We start from the raw sequence: 17,280 nt of genomic DNA, 5'->3' as shown, positions 1-17,280 counted from the left end.
AAAAACAATCACTGGTACCAAATATGAATGAGTTTTTTAAATGCATGAAGAAAGCTTTTATTGTAAGTGTTAGGTGTCTTAGCCAAAGAAAAAAAACTCTATACATATCAAAGAGGCTTAGGTATCACTTCACTTGGAGTTTTGTCTTCATCAACGCAGTACATGTCTGAGATATACTAATAAAATCACATTTAAGATGTCACTTTGAAATACATTTTCAGGTTGTCACTTTATCAATTAAGACAGATTTTATGTCTTCCAACCATAATTTATGTAGCACATATTTTACATGTTCTCATTTTTGTTAGTATGGACCAAATTCAGGGTTAGATTCAAAATCCTGGTAACCAGTTTGCTTCCCATCACTGTTGGGTGGGCATGCCATGCAGGGCGTGGCTTACTGGGGCCCCAGGAGAGTCATTTGCTTTCAAGGGTCTTGGAGGCCTCCGGCTCTGGTAGGGCAAAAAGCTGCCTCCTGGGATCTGAGGCCCACCAGCCAGAAACAGCCCTGCACCTCCAGACTTGATATTTCCAGTGAGGTCTGTTTTTCACCTTCCCAAGTCTGGTTCTCCCCGGGGCCTCTGGGAGGTGGTCAAACCTGTCACCTCACGGGCATCATCACTTAATGTATCATGACTTTTCCCTTTGTTAAACTCGGCTGTAGTTAGCATGATGTATCAGCACATTGGCCATGAGTTGACAGCCGTCACAGTCGGAGTGTCAGCAAGCACTTGACAAGGGATGGACAAAAAAGAATAGAAAAATATTTTTATAAATTAAAGGGAAAATGATTAAGAAATACATACTACCTTAAATTCTAAAGTAGTTGATGGGGAGAAGTTTCATTAGTAATTTTAGAATAAAGGGTGTGCTTTTTACTGCTTTCAAATGTTAAGAACCTTTGGAACAGCATGTTTGATAGAATTCAATGGGTGAGTTTCTTCAGTCCTCAATGTAAGCAATTTTGAGTATGGGAATTTAAAAGGTTAAGGAGTATGAGTATGAATTTAAAGGTTAAGAACTTTTGGGAATAAAGATTAAGAACTTTAAATGAATAAACAGCAGAAAGGTGATTAGGTGTTGTTTTTGTAAAATTAGAAATTGACTAAGGAACAAGATGAATTTGAAATAAGCTTTTTGAAATCAATTAAAATAAACATTCCCATGGAAAGTCACTGTTGGTTCAATTGTGGATTTAAAAAGAAGAAGAATGTATAATTTAGTCTTCTGAGAATTGGGTTGATTATTATCATTTCCTGATCTACTCGAATAAGTGAGACCTATGCAAAAAGTTTCAAAAAACAGAAAGCAAGCATAAAATAAGATAAAATCTCAGCCGCTCTGTGGTGATCTTGATAATAAGAAGAAACAATGCTATTCATTTTCATGATTCTGCCATTTTTGGTTACTATTAATCAGGAACCATTGCTATTAATACCGAAACATTTCTTTATTCTCCTGTTGAAGTTCAAGTCTAGATAAATTCATTTTTCTCAAGAGGTACATGTGGACTAGTCCATTTTTTTTAAAAAAAAATCTAGCTGACTGCCTCAACTTGTAGCCATTGTACCAAGGACATGTTCTTTCTTCTGATATTTCCAGTAATCAAAGTGGATACACTGACTTGCTCGGTTACCGATCCTTTTCCTGTTCTGTATGAATGGTACCAACCAGGTGATCTCTTAATTGGAGGGATGGTTTCTCAGATTATATTTGTTTCCAATGAACATTGGTTTGATGAATACCCTTCACATAGGATATTTGATATTACAAAGTAAGAAACTATCTATCCTCACCTAATGGGAATTTGCCCCTTGTTAGCTTTTGCAGATCAGATCTTTTCTTTCTGGTTTAACAAATATGGTCTAAAACATATGAAGAACAGTTGCAGGAACTGTTCTAGTTTAATGAAAAGAAGGACTTGGGGGACATGATAGCAGTGTTCCAATATCTCCACAATATCTTTGCCACAAAGAGGGAGTCCAGCTATTCTCCAAAGCACCTGAAGGCAGGATAAGAAACAATGGGTGGAAACTAACCAAGGAGAGAAGCAACTTAGAACTAAAGAGAACAACTAACCAATGGAACAACTTGTCTCCAGAAGTTGTGAATGCTCCAAAACTGGTAGTTTTTAAGAAGAGATTGGATAACCATTTGTCTGAAGCGGTGTAGGGTTTCTTGCTTAAGCAGGGAGTTGGACTAGAAGACCTCCAAGGTCCCCTCCAACCCTATTTCTATATTCTATATACCAAGGGAAAAGGCTGTTCTCCCTCTATAAATCTATCACCTTTTGAAAAGATGTCACAAAACTGTGAGAACAACTTAAAGACCAGTTTTACCATTAACAGGATTATGAAGACTTTGTTCACTTCAGATGTCCAGATCACAAAGATATAGAAAGCACATTTAGCAATCTAGTGTCTTTTGTACTGAACTCTTCTATATTCTCTATTTTTAAATTAATTTAATTAGATGAGATCTAAGGGTCTTTGTGGGTTTTTTTTCATAAGTATATGCCCATAGGAAGGTTATTGAGGTACCTTCTACTAGATTAATTGATACTCGTTGATGACCCTCACTCTGTCAAAGACCTCAGAGTACTCATATATAATGATCTAAGTGCTAGAGCTCACTGTAACAGTATTGCCAAAAGGCATTAAGAGTTGTAAATCTAATCTTATGAAACTTCTCCTCTGAAAATATTGAATTGCTAACTGGGGCATTCAAAACCTTTGCTAGACCAATACTCAAATACAGGTCATCTGTCTGGAATCAGCACTGTATATCAGATATTAATACAATTGAGCAACTTCAGAAGTATTTCACCAGAAGAGTAGTACACTCCTCTGCTCCCAACAGAATAAATACCCTATACCACAAGGTTTATATACAACTGCCTACAAGATAATAGGTATAAGTATATACATAGTTATGAATACATGAAAGGGGTACATATAAGAAAAATTAAAAAAAACAATAGGACAGGGACAGTAGGCACATTGGTGGGCTTATGCACACCCCCTACGACCTCTTAGGAAAGGGGTGAGGTCAATAGTAGAAAGTCTAAGGTTAAAGTTTTGGGGGTTTGGGGAAGAAACCACAGAGTCAGGTAGAGTATTCCAGACATTGACCACTCTGTTGCTGAAGTCGTATTTCCTGCAATCAAGTTTGGTGCAGTTAACCTTGAGTTTGTATCTATTGTGTGCTCTTGTGTTGTTATGGTTGAAGCTGAAGTGTTCATTGAGTGGTAAGTTTGTGCTTGGACTATCTTGAAGTACGCTGCCTCTGGTTGGACTTAAGCGTAGTATACAAAATTATCTGCTACAATGTCCTACAAGTCAGTGACTACCTCAGCTTCAACCATAACAATACAAGAGCACACAACAGATACAAACTCAACGTTAACTGCTCCAAACTGGATTGCAGAAAGTATGATTTCAACAACAGAGTGGACAATGCCTGGAATGCACTACCTGTTGTTACATCCTCAAACCCCCACTCCTTTAACCTCAAACTATCCACTATTGACCTCACCCCATTCCTAAGAGGTCTGTAAGGGGCATGCATAAGTGCACCATCGTGCCTCTTGTCTCTGTACTATTGTCCCCATTTATTTGTACCTATTTCCTGTATTCTTACTCATGTTTATACTTATACCTATTATCTTGTAAGCAATTGAAAAATAAAATAAATAAATAAAATAAATAAATAGATTGCATTTTGCTAGATGCTGAGTTTTTCTGTAAATACTTCTTCACCACTAAAGATACAACCTTATTTCAATTGTCTTTGCAGAATTTGGCTTCCCTTATCATGAACAGACAAAACAAAAAACAAAACAGAAACAAATTGGATCTCCATCTCCTCTCCATAAAAGAAAACATGAACCTGCTTTAAAATTTCTAAAGATTAGCTGGATTGTGGAGAAACTACAGATAGGGAGATGGTACAATGATGCGATATATATTATATATTATGATATACTATGATGATTTGATATAGAGAGAAATTGAAAGTGAAAATGTTCAAGCATGGTGTTCCTGCACTATAAAATAAGAATGATGCAATAAAATTTGTTTAAGCAAAACAATTTTTATGTAAAATGAGAAATAGCTGTAAAAAAATAGCACAAAACTGTAATATTAAATCAACTACCTTTCAGAGAGAAAACCAAGAATATGTATATCTTTATTCAGATCTATGTCAGGACTGAGCAAAGCTGAAAGGAAAATTATATTAAACAAAAAATTAAATTCCATTCTGGAGAAAAGGGCAATATATACTGTACATTGTTTTGCCTTATAACCTAACAAGCTATAAAGTTGTACATCTTTATGAGTAAATTTTCAGTTATAATGGAATGAATAATAGAATGGCTACTTCCCCAAATATATTTGCAATTTAGTGCTATGTGGAGCTAAATAATTCTGAAATATTAACACCAAAAGGGAATTTGATTTTTCAATTCCAGTTCTAGCCAAAAATATCATTTTATATGAACAAATTCATCCACTGCATAATTAATTTCTGAAACGCTTTATTTATTTTCAGTATGATCACAAAATTCTACCAGCATGTCCTTTCCTTAGAATTTGCCATCAAGGATATCAATGGGAATCTGCAAATCTTGTCCAATGTCACACGTTTCAGACAGCTTCTATGATCCAAGAATGACTTATCGGACCACTCTTGACCTGCTTTTCAAATCAAACAGATTTCTTCCCAACTATGAATGTGGCATCCATAAAAATCTCATGGGTATTCTTGGAGGACTTGGATCTGATACTTCTTCCCATATTGCAGGAATTATAGATTTCTACAAGATACCTCAGGTTGGTGTAGATATGGGGATAATTAACCAAATCATTTGTTTGGAAATTAATCTTATTTGAGAGGGTCACCTGATATAGTGGCATGACCTCTTTCTGTGGTGAAATCTGGAGCTGTGTCAAGAGGAGGATAGAAAAGGCTGGCTAGCAAACAGAACATAGAATAATGGAGTTGAAAGGGACCTTGGAGGTCAAGCAGGAGACCCTATACCACTTCTTTTTTTATATATATAAATATAGTTTATTAATTTTTACAATTAAAACCAATCACAATACATACACAAATAAACAAACGAAAGAAAGGAAAGAAAAGAGGAGAGAAGGAGAGAGAAAGAATTTTGAGAAATGAAAAAAAGAAAGGGGGAAGAAAGAAAGAGGTTACAAAGTAAAAAGTATTCTTATTTTAACAGTTTGCAAGATCTTTCGTTTTCATAACCTTAACTTGTGTCATATAACCACACCTGTTTTTAACTTATATCGCTATCTTGTTATTATAGGTTGATACTTTTCTTTCATGCCTTATGATATATAATTTATCTTTGATCAATCCAATTATACCAACAATTCCAGCTATCGTAGTATAGTGAAGTGTCTTTGTTTTTTAGTGCCAAAGTCAATTTATCCATTTCTGCACATTTTGAGATTTTTTCAATAATCATTTCTTCTGATGGAATTTGATGTTGTTTCCACTGTTGAGCGAAAGCTAATCTGGCCGCTGTTAAAATGTGTATTGTTATGTATTTGGCTTTTTTGGAGATTTGCTTACCAAAAATCCCTAGTAGGAAGGACTCTGGTTTGTATTCGATCTGCTCTTTAGTGATTTCTTCCAACCAAGTTTTAATTTTCTTCCAATACTTTTGGGTTTCTGCACAAGACCACCACATATGGAAAAAGGTTCCTTCTTTTTTCCTACATTTCCAGCAATGTGGACTCATGTTGGGGTGCATCTTTGCTAACCGTGAAGGGGGGAGATGCCATCTATAAAACATTTTATAAAGATTTTCCTTGTATGCTGCCGATTTGGTAATCTTATTGTTTCTACCCCAAACTTTCTCCCATTCCGCTAAAGTGTTGCTGCCCCCTACGTTCTTACTCCAAGCAATCATATTTCCTTTTACAATTTCTTCTTCTAGTTCTGTTTCTAATAAGTAGTTATAAAATTTTGTTATGTTTTTTTTATTGGATCCTAATAAAATTTTATCTAATTGTTGCAGTTTGTTATTAATTCCGAATTCTTTTTTTGTCTTGTTTGTATCTGCTTTGAATCTGAAGGTAAACCCATTGATCAATTTTATGTCCTTGCTCCTGAAGATCCGGCCTCGGTTTCAAATTTCCTTGTGGGTCTAATAAGTCTTTGTATTTAATCATTTTGGTAAGCTCCAAATTGTTTGGGTGAATCATTGCCTCCATTGTTGAAATCCATACTGGTACTTTTGTATAATGTTTTTTCCTTATTTTCCTCCAAATTGTTAAAAGTGCATCTCTAATTAAATGTCTATGGAAATATTTTTGATTGGTTTTCCCTACGTCCCATAGAAAGGCGTGCCACCCCCTTTGTAAATCGTGGCCTTCTAGAAATAGTATTCTTTTATTGGTTAAATTCACCCAATCCTTCAACCAAACTAACGAGGTGGCCATATGGTATAACTCCCAGTTTGGAAATGCTAACCCACCCCTGCTCTTCATATCCTGCATTGCTTTTACATTTATTCTGGGTTTTTTCCCTTGCCAAATAAATTTCAGGGTTATTCTATTGAGTTCTTCAAAAAACTTTTTATGTAATTTAATTGGGATCATTTGGAATAGGTACAAGAATTTGGGGAGAATATTCATTTTAATAGTAGCAATTCGGCCTAGTAGTGAGATTTGAAGTTTCCCCCACGATTCTAAATCTTTCTTTACCTGGTGTATCAGTTTATCATAATTGTTTTCTTTAAGTGTCTTACAGTGTGGTGTTAGCCAAATTCCTAAGTATTTCACTTTCTTTGTCACTTGTATATGCATTATTTCTTCTAGTTCTATTTCCTGTTTTTTTGTTAGGTTTTTGGTCATTAATTTGGTTTTTTTTTTTTATTTATTTTAAGTCCAGCTACTGCTCCAAATTTCTCTAATTCACTCATCAATTTTGGTCCCCTGTCTTTTGGTTCTTCAATGAAGAAAATCATGTCGTCCGCAAATGCTTGCAATTTATATTCCTCTTTCTTCACTGTTAATCCCTTTATATCTGAGTTCCGCCTAATTCGTGTTAATAATGTCTCTAATGCTAATATGAAGAGCAGGGGAGAGAGTGGACAACCCTGTCTCACTCCTTTTTCTATCTTTATTGGGCGAGTGCATTCTCCATTCACTATTATATTAGCTTGTTGTGTATCATATATAGTTGTTATAATATTTTCAAATTTGGTGCCCAAATTCAAATTATAAATTTTTTGAATTAAAAATTGCCAATTTAGATTGTCGAAAGCCTTCTCTGCGTCTAGGAACATAAGTGCTACTTGTTTCTCAGGGTGGGCTTCGTAAAATTCTAGTACGTCTAATACTATTCTTAAATTGTTCTTTATTTGCCTAGTTGGGAGAAATCCATTTTGGTCTGCATGTATATACAAGTTTAAGATCCTTTTTAATCTGTTTGCTATAATAAGTGTGAATATTTTGTAATCAGTATTTAAAAGTGAAATCGGCCTGTAATTATTTATATATCTGAGATCTGTATCTTCCTTCGGGATCAGCGAGATCAACGCCCCCCTCCATGAGTCCGGCATCCTGGCTGCCAGTAAAACGTCATTGAAGACTTCAACCATAAGTGGACCGATTTGATCTGCTATTGCCTTGTACAGCTCCCCTGGGATCCCGTCTGGGCCCGGGGTTTTGTTATTTTTCTGGCTCTCTATTGCTGATTTCAATTCCGATTCAGTAATGTCTTTATTTAATAGTTCAGCCATTTCTTCCCCAATTGCCTTATCCTTTACTTCATCTAGATAATTCCTTATTCTATCTTCACTGACGTCCTCTCTTTTGTATAAATCTTCAAAGTATTTATGAATGATTTCTTTTTTCTGTTCTATTTCCTGGTATGTATCTCCTTTGCTATCTATTAACTGGTATATCAATCTCTTCTCTTTCTTTTCTTTTAATTTATAAGATAGCCATCTTCCTGGCTTGTTGGCATGTTCAAAATATGTTTGTCTGGTTAAGTTCAAATTCATAGTCATTTTCTCTTGATCAATTAAATTCAGTTTGTGTTTGGCTATACTTATCTGATTTTGCAGTTTGGGTTCTTTTGGGTTATTTTGTAGAAGGGTTTCTAGGTCCTTAATTCTTTGTTGTAATTTGTTTTGTTGGGAATATTTTTCCTTGTTTCTCTTGGCATTATAAGAGATTGTTATGCCTCTTATAACTGCCTTCATCGTATCCCAAACATTTTGTTTTGTGGTTTCTCCATTATCATTTTCTTTTATAAAAAAATTCAATTCCTCCTTTAATTTATTAATGTATTCTTTCTCTCTTATTAATTGAGTGTTTAGGGTCCATCTTTTCTTTGGTTTTGCCCTGCCCTTCCATATTACCTGTATTGGATTATGATCAGCCCATTCATTAGGCAAAATTTCCCCTTCTTTTGTCTTGTTTGCTATTTCCCCACTCATCCATGCCATATCGATCCGTGTCCATGTTTGGTGGGGATTTGAATAAAATGTAAATTGTCTTTTTTCAGGATGTAATCTTCTCCATATATCTGTCAGATTTAGCTCTTTCATCATTTCCCTACAAATCTTGGGGAGCTCTCTCTTCCCCTTTTTATTCTTCCCGGCATTACTGTGATCATTTTGGAAATCAGCAATGGAGTTGAAGTCCCCTACTATGCAGATATTTGCAATTCAACCAATTTTCTATATAGGTGTTTAAAGAACTCTTTTTGGTCTCCATTTGGGGCATATATTACTACTAAAAGAATTGGAATATCATTAATCCAGTTCTGCAAACCCAGAGTCCTTCCTTCTAAGTCCGACCATATTAGCTCAGATTTCAAATCCTCTTTCACATATACTGCAATTCCTTTCTTTTTCTCCTCATCTGCTGGTGTGGTAAATAACTTTCCTAATGTCGGGCATTCTAAGTATTTTTCATCCTTCTTCTTTATATGGGTTTCTTGCAGGCATGTTATATCTGCATTATGTTTGATTAATTTAGATAATATCCTTTTTCTCTTAATTGTTGAATTTAAACCATTTATGTTTATTGATAGTAATTTTTTTTCTCCTCCCATCTATTTAGTTTTGTTTCGCTCTTTGTTGTGTAACAATTCCTCTCTCTTCTTGCGCTTGTGTTAATGTGGTTCCTTCTGTCTTTTGTTGTGGATAGATGTTCTTTTGGTTTCCTACCGTTCCAGTTCTATTTTTATGTCCACCGTATTCTTCTTGAAAATTTGTGTCAAATTCCTCCCTACTACTTTGCTCCTGTGGACCCACCATCCGTTCGTAAAAATCCTGGGCTTTTTCCATAGTGTCTATTTTAATTTTCTTCTCTTTCCACGACACTAACATTCCTTCTGGAATAAGCCATTTAAATGTAATTCTTTTTTGATTTAAATATGCTGCCAGAAATTTATAGTCACGCCTTTGTTCCCTTATTCTCCTTGGTATCTGTTTAAGAATCACAATTTCTTTCTCTTTGTAAGTTATTGTTTTATCTCTTGAGGTTCTATATATCATGTCTCGAACACATCTTCTAGTGAATCGTATGTGTACTTCCCTGGAACATTTGTGGCGTCTTGCATAGTTTGTATTAAGCTGGTAGACTTCATCAAACTCTTTTTGAATTTCATCTTTATCCATCTTCAATAAACCGGCCAGTATTTCTGCCATCAAGTATTCCAGGTCTTCTTCTTTTGATTCTGCCACATTTTGGAATCTTAGGTAAGTTGCTGTCTTGTCCATTTCTAGGAGGATGAGGGAGTCCTCCATTTCTTTGCTCATGCTTTTGAGATCTTCATCCACCCTTTCTAATTCCCTTTCCGTACATTCGGTTCTTTTCTCTACTTCTTTTATTATAACTTCATTTTTCTCCAAGGCCTGCTGCAACACCCCCACTTTATCCTCTACTTTGAAAATGTCCGCTTTCATTTCTGTCTTTAGTTTCCCCATTTCTTCCTTCAATTCATTGATATCTGCCCTTGTTTCACTATGGTTTTTAATCATTGTTTCTTGCAATCTTGTCAATGAGTCCTGTAAGGTTAGGAACATTGCTTGAATATTCGAATTTGAGATGCTAGTTGATTTCTCTGTTGGTAGTGTTTCCTCTATTGTTTTTTGTGCCATAGGTGAAGATGTTGCCAAAGTGGTCAATATTGTGGAATTAACCTTCCTACCAGATTTCAGAGCAGTGGTAGTTGTAGTAGTCATTTCCTTTAAAAAAAATTTTTGTTGTTGTACAATGCTAAATATATTATTCCAAATTGGCATTCAATATTTTTAGTTCTGTAACTAAAATTGACCAGGATCTATCAATCTATTAAGTAGCTATATTCTTAACTAATTAGTAAAGTGTATATATATTTCTCTAGTTTAACTTCAATATAAAGTAACCTTAACTACACAATATATTACATTCAAAATATATTACACCTACACAATGAAATATAATATTGGTCTAGAGAGCTCTAAGATTGTTAAATAACTAATGCTTAATATTCTTACTGTTTCCCCTATATTCCCCTTCAAATTATAACAATCTCTATTAATAATAACTTAACTAAATTAATTAATTCAATATTTTAACACTCTAATATTTCTTTACTAAATGTACATATTTATCAAGAGGAGATCGGAGAGAAAAAGCAAGAATATTTCCACATAGCATACCATCAACAAGTAGGAAAGAAGAGAGGCTATTTTAGTAAGTATGTACACACAGAAAGGGGTAGATGAAGAGTTTTTGTTTCTGCTTTTCACTTTGGAAGCTTCCACTTCGTGCACACCAGAAATGGCAAATGAAGATTTGCTGAGTAACAGCTGCCAGTAAGCAATGTTCCCACTCGCTTAGAGACTTCCTCTTTTACTTATATTTTAGTGTTCTTTAAATCAATTGATCTGATCTCCTTCAAATAGAGAAAGGAACTGTCTCCTCTGATAGGACTGGTTCCCAATTTTCTCAGAGTTTATAGATTAGATTGTGTCCCTTCAAACAGTTAGATCTGTTACTTCGTTGTAGCCACTTCAGCGTTCTGGATGCCGCCTATGACGTCACTCTGTCTTTTCCCCGATCAGCTTCGTTCTGCTTCTGGCTCCAATTTAATAGCTTCAATCCAAATGTTAGTGATAATAGAGTCTTTTTACTTGCCCCCCCCTCCCCGTGCTGGTCTTCAGACTTCCAAAATTCTCTTTACTTCTTTTTTATTCCCAACTCTTCTGCCAGCCAAGCTCCTTCACTTTCACTAGACCAATTCTTTTGTAGCCGCTTTCTCTTAGAGCTCACAGCAGGCATTCACACAGTATTTAACAGCCTGAAATCAGCCTGTTGTCAATCAAATGTCTTCTCTGCCACTGTCTTTAACCACAACCCTCTTTCTCCTCAAGCTTGCAAACTTTCACTTACTCTTCCTTCCCATCGGTGGCAGTCCGGACTTCGGAGCCTCCATTAGCAGGAGGCTTTCCTTGATCGTTGGGCTCTGGAGGGCTTCCTCTTGATTGCAGGGGGGTTGCTTTCCCCACACTGCAGCCCAAGGTTCCCCCACACGGGCATGGGGGAGACCTATACCATTTCAAACAAGTGGTTGTCCAGTCTCTTCTTAAAAACCTCCAGTAATGAAGCACTCACAACTTCTGAAGCCAAGCTGTTCCACTCTGTTATTCTATTCTATTCTATTCTATTCTATTCTATTCTATTCTATTCTATTCTATTCTATTCTATTCTATTCCATTCCATTCCACTCCACTCCATTCCACTCCACTCCACTCCACTCCACTCCACTCCACTTCACTCTATTCTATTGTTCATTCTCTCCTTCATTAGTTTCCATCCACTGCTTCTTGCTCTGTCTGCAGATGCTTTGGAGAATATGTTGACCCTCTCTTCTTTGTGGCAGCCTCTTAGATACTGAGAGACTGCTGTCATGTCACCCTTAGTCCTTCTTTTCATGAGATTAGATATACCCAGTTACTGCAACTGTTCTTCATAGGTGTATACTAGCTCGATACCCATACTTTGCTGTGAAACTATGTGGTTGGACTTAATTTATGGGGAGGAAAATATGGGCAAAAAATTCTGCCTCTGCCTACCAGCATCCATCAGTATTCATCTGGCTAACATCCTGTCAGTGTGTGTGAGAGCTGAGGACTGTTTGGAACCTGAAAGAGTATTTGCTGTGTGAGCAAGAAGGAGACAGCAAGGAGCCTAGGTGTGGCTTAGCTCAATGGTTCTGTACGAAAGGTGCTTGGTGCTGTGAAACTAAAACTGAAACTCCTGTCCTCTGCTTGTCTTTTGCATTTGGAGCATTTCTTTTCAAGGGATGGGGAGTCAAACTCCTTCGCATCAGAGCATGTTAATAATAATATATGAACTAGTAATGCTTTGATGTCCATTTCAAAAAATCCTTTCTTAGTGGGCACCTAGAAGCCAAGAGGAAAATACGTGCCAAATTTCAAGGCTTTACGGTTCTGGAGATTTTATGATGAAGCATGAGTGCTATTTTGTATATATATATTTATCACCAAAACTATTGTCAAAAAGAAAGCCAATTTGCCACAGTAGTTAAAGTATTAGACTAGCAATTGGAAGAATGTGACTTGTGGTCCCACCTTAGGCACAAAGCCAGTTGGGTGACCTTGCGTTAGCCCTATGAATTATAGCAAAGCACTTCTACAATCTTGCCAAGAATACTGTTGGGACTTATCCAGGTAGCCTCCAGAAATAAAACTGACTCAAAGGGACATGCGCACCCTCTCTCTCACACACATACATAGCCACTGATTCAAACAAGAAGCTAGCAAGAAGGTTATAACTAAGACTTAGGGAGTAACTGAAAATTACTCAGCCTGCATAAGTGATAAGGCATATGAAAACTTTCCCTTTTTTCTGCTCAAACATTTTCCCTAGTTGCCCCTTGAATGAATGAATGAATGAATGAATGAATGAATGAATGAATGAATGAATGAATGAGTAAGTGAGTGAGTGAATGAATGAATGATTGTCCCAATAATTGTAGTAATAATTTCAGGAAGAAATTACAGGAGCAATTTTCTTTATTTCAGCTAGACCCTAAAGAGCAGGGGAAAAGAGGGCACTTAGCCTATCATATTGGGTATGCCTAGTTTAATGAAAAGAAGGACTAGAAGTGGCATGATAGCACTGTTGTAATATCTAAATGGCTACAAGGAAAAAGAGGGGGTCAATTAATTTTCTAAAGCACCTGAAGGCAAGATAAGAAGCAATGGATGGAAACTAATCAAGGAGAGAACCAACCTAGAACTAGCAGAAATTTCCTGACAGAATAATTAAACAGTGGAAAGACTTGCCTCTAAGAACTTGTGAGTGATCCAATGACTGGAGGGTTTTAAGAAGAGACTGGACAACCATTTGTCTGAAATGGTACAGTGCTTCCTGCTTCAGCAGCGGTTTGGACTTTGAGAACTCCAAGGTTCCTTCCAACTTTGTTATTCTATTGTTCTGTTAATATAGTTTAACATACTTTGACTTTCTTTCAGCTTACATATGGTTCATATCCACCAGAAGCATTTCATGCCAGTCAATTATCCTCCCTTTACTTTATGGCCCCAAATGAAGCTGCTTTATACATTGGGATTCTAGGATTGTTACAACAATTTGGATGGAAGTGGGTTGGGCTTTTTGCTTCTGAGTCTGACAGTGGAGAACAATTTTTGCATAAACTGCAACTGTTACTCCTCCAGAATGAAATCTGTTCAGCCTTCCTACAACTGGTCCCAGGAATACCCGCTTTTGATAACTTGGATAGATTTTGTGGTATAACATCTACTCTTCATCAACATTACACAGACAACAGGGAAAACATATTTATTGTTTATGGAGGATCCTTGTTGCTTGTATGGTTCACAAGTGTCATATTTATGCTGGATCCTACCTTTAAAGAGAATATGACATTTAGAAAAGTTTGGATCATGACCAGCCAATTTGATTTTATACCACAGGAATTCAGAAGAGTTGGAATCTGCAATTGTTCAATGGGGCCATTTCCTTTCAAATCCAATCAAATGATGTTTTGGGATTTCAGGACTTTGTTCAGTCCATAAAACGTTATTTGAGGCAGAGAGATGGATTTATAAAGAATTTTTGGGAGCAAGTATTTGACTGTTTCTTTCGTCATTCAGGATCACCAAAGGTCCGGGGCGTGGAACGTGGAAGCATCCACCCAGGAAAGAGCCTCCGATCCATCCCCCAGCCTCTCGATGAAATATTGAAACCCTCCTTCCAGCCAGCAAGAATCCCAAATGCTGACCACTGTGTCGTCAGCAGCGGGATCATCGTCGGATATAGGTGGAGGAACCGTAGCAGCAGGAGAATGGAGAGCACACAAAGGGGCGTTAGGAACCAGAAGGGAATGGTGGAAGACAGGATAAATGTGCATAGAATGTGGTAGGGTGGGCCAATAAGCAACAGGATTGATGACCATCTCAATAGGGAAGGGACTGATGAATTGATGGTCCAACTTCTTGATCGGATGGCTGACCCGTAGATGTTTCGTGGATAACCACACCCGGTCTCTCACAGCCAGTGGGACATCACCCAGTGAGAGTGATCTGCGACCCTTTTATAGTCTTCTTTAGCCCGTAACAATTGCTGTCACATCAATTGTTGAACAGAATGCAGTTCCAACAAGAAATCCCACGTCTCGGGAAATGGGCCATCCAAGAGCGACAATGGAAAAAACTTCAGATGAAAACCCACATTCGCATAAAAAGGTGTCATGTGTTATTTGGGTGGAGGTGTGCTGGGAGTTGTTGAAGGCAAACTCCACCAGAGGGAGATAAGTCACCCAATCGTTCTGTCGGTGGTTGACAAAACACCGTAAATATTGTGTGAGGATGCCAATCACCTTCTCTGTCCCACCATCAGTCTCCAGATGGTGCGCTGATGATAAGCACACCTGCACCTGTAACGCGGTCATCAGGCTCTTCCAAAATTGAGCAGTAAATTGGACACCATGATCTGAAACAAACCTGTCCGGCAGACCATGAAGACAGAACACATGCTGCAAAAATAACTGGGCAGTAGTACGAGCCGACGATAATTTCCGACAGGAGATAAAGTGGGCCATTTTGGTTAACATGTTGACCACCATGAGTACTGTCATAAATCTGGACGAAGAGGGCAAATGTGTTAAGAAGTCCATGGAAATTGCCCCCCATGGTCTGTCCGGAGTTGGCAGAGGTTGAAGAAGACCAGGAGGCGCACCCGTCATGGCTTTTGCTTGCCTGCATGGTACACAGGATGCTACATAGGCGTCGACATTGTGCCAGACTCAAGGCCACCAAAAAGTCCACATGACAAGATGAAGGGTCTTAAAAAACCCAAAGTGGCTGGCAGCAGGGTTGTTGTGACATTGAGTCATAATAAGGGCTCTAAGTGGCCCCGTGGGGATGTACAACCAGCCCTGTTGTCCAAAGTCCATGGGGAGTCAGGTCCAATCTCCCCCATCCTCTGCTGTGACCAAGCATCCAAGCGCTGCGCCCCTCGCACCTGAGTCCACAAATCCACCGGTTCCTGGACAATGACCAAAGATTCCACTGGCAACACCATCCGCAGAGGAAGGGGGTCCTTGGGGCAAAGGTACTCAGGTTTGCAGGACAGGGCATTTGCTCTCTGATTGTGACCACTGGGAATATAGGTCACAGAAAAGTTGAACCAGGCAAAATCAATGACCACCGGATCTGCTGCTGGTTCAACTTCCTCGCCAAGGACAAGTGTTCCAAATTACGATGGTCCGTCTGAACCTCCACCTTGTGCCGGGCCTCCTCAAGATGATGTCACCAGGTCTCAAACTCAGCCTTGATAGCCAACAACTCTTTTTCCCAGATAGTGTAGTTGCGCTTGGAAGGAGTGAGTTTCTGGGAATAGTAAGCGCAGGGAAAAAGAGGTGCGCCATCTGCCGGGGCTTGCAACAACACAGCCCCAATTGCCACATTGGACGCATCCGTCTCCACCACAAAAGGACAGTGAAGATCAGGATGCCTCAGGACAGGTTCTGTGATGAAGGCCTTCTTGAGAGCCTCCAAGGCCTGTTGCTGTGGGAGCCCCCACTGGAACAGGACCTTCTTTCTAAGCAGCTGGGTTATGGGACCCGTCAGCTTGGCAAAACCCGGGATGAAGGTTCGGTAATAATTAGCAAACCCCAAGAGATGTTGAACGTCCTTCACTCGACGAGGGAGTTCCCAGCTACACAAGGCCTCCACTTTACACGGATCCATGGCAATGCCTTTGGGAGAGAAGATGTGCCCCAAGAACTCTATGGAAGTCTGGAAGAAGAGGCATTTCTCCAGCTTTGCATAGAGTTGATGCTCCTGAAGATGTTGCAAAACCTGATGAACGTGTTGAACGTGGCTGTTCCTGGACCTAGAATAAATCAAAATATCGTTCAGGTACACCACCATGAACCGATCGAGCATGTCCTGAAACACATCGTTCATCAGGTGCTGGAAGACTGCGGAGGCATTGGTCAACCCAAACAGCATCATGGTGTACTCAAAATAGCTGTATCGGGTGGCAAATGCTGTCTTCCATTCGTCCCCCTCTTGCATCCGCACCAGGTTGTAGGCCCCTCAGAGATCGAGCTTGGTGAAGACAGTAGCCCCCCGCAACTGCTCCATCAACTCTGGAATGAGCGGCAATGGTGTTCAACCGGCTGTAATCGCAGCACAAGTGCAAGTCTCCCGTCTTCTTTTTAACGAAAAGTACGGGAGCAGAAAGAGGGGACGATGATGGCCGGATAAATCCCCGGGCCAAATTCTTTTCCAAAAAGTCATGAAGGGCAGCCAGTTCGGCCTCAGACATGGAATACAGGCGTCCCTTGGGTAGTGGGACATTGGGCAGAAGGTCCAATGGACAATCATAGGGTCGATGCGGGGGTAACCAATCTGCCTCCTTCTCAATAAACACATCTGAGAAATTGGACAGTTCAGGAGGTACGGAGACGGTGGGGGCGGCAATGTCCTGGCCAGCACAGGTGTGTCGTAAATGGTCCACACACTGGAAACTTGGAAATGAAATGGCGTTCTGTGCCCATACCACCTGAGGATCATGCAACCGAAGCCAGGCCATGCTGAGGACTAAGGGGAGATGGAGGTCTGCTGTGATATAAAAACTAATCGCCTCCTCATGGTCCCCAATGACCAGGTGCAATGGCTGGGTAGCGAAGCAAATGGGCCCAGCACGAAGTTTCCGCCCATCAATCGTCTCTACCCTTATTGGAGGCTCCACTGGA

Source organism: Pseudonaja textilis, chromosome Z, assembly GCF_049901715.1.
Source record: "Pseudonaja textilis isolate UNSWEBS1 chromosome Z, rPseTex1.2, whole genome shotgun sequence".
Lineage (NCBI taxonomy): Eukaryota > Metazoa > Chordata > Lepidosauria > Squamata > Elapidae > Pseudonaja > Pseudonaja textilis.
Note: the sequence above shows the minus strand (reverse complement) of the source record.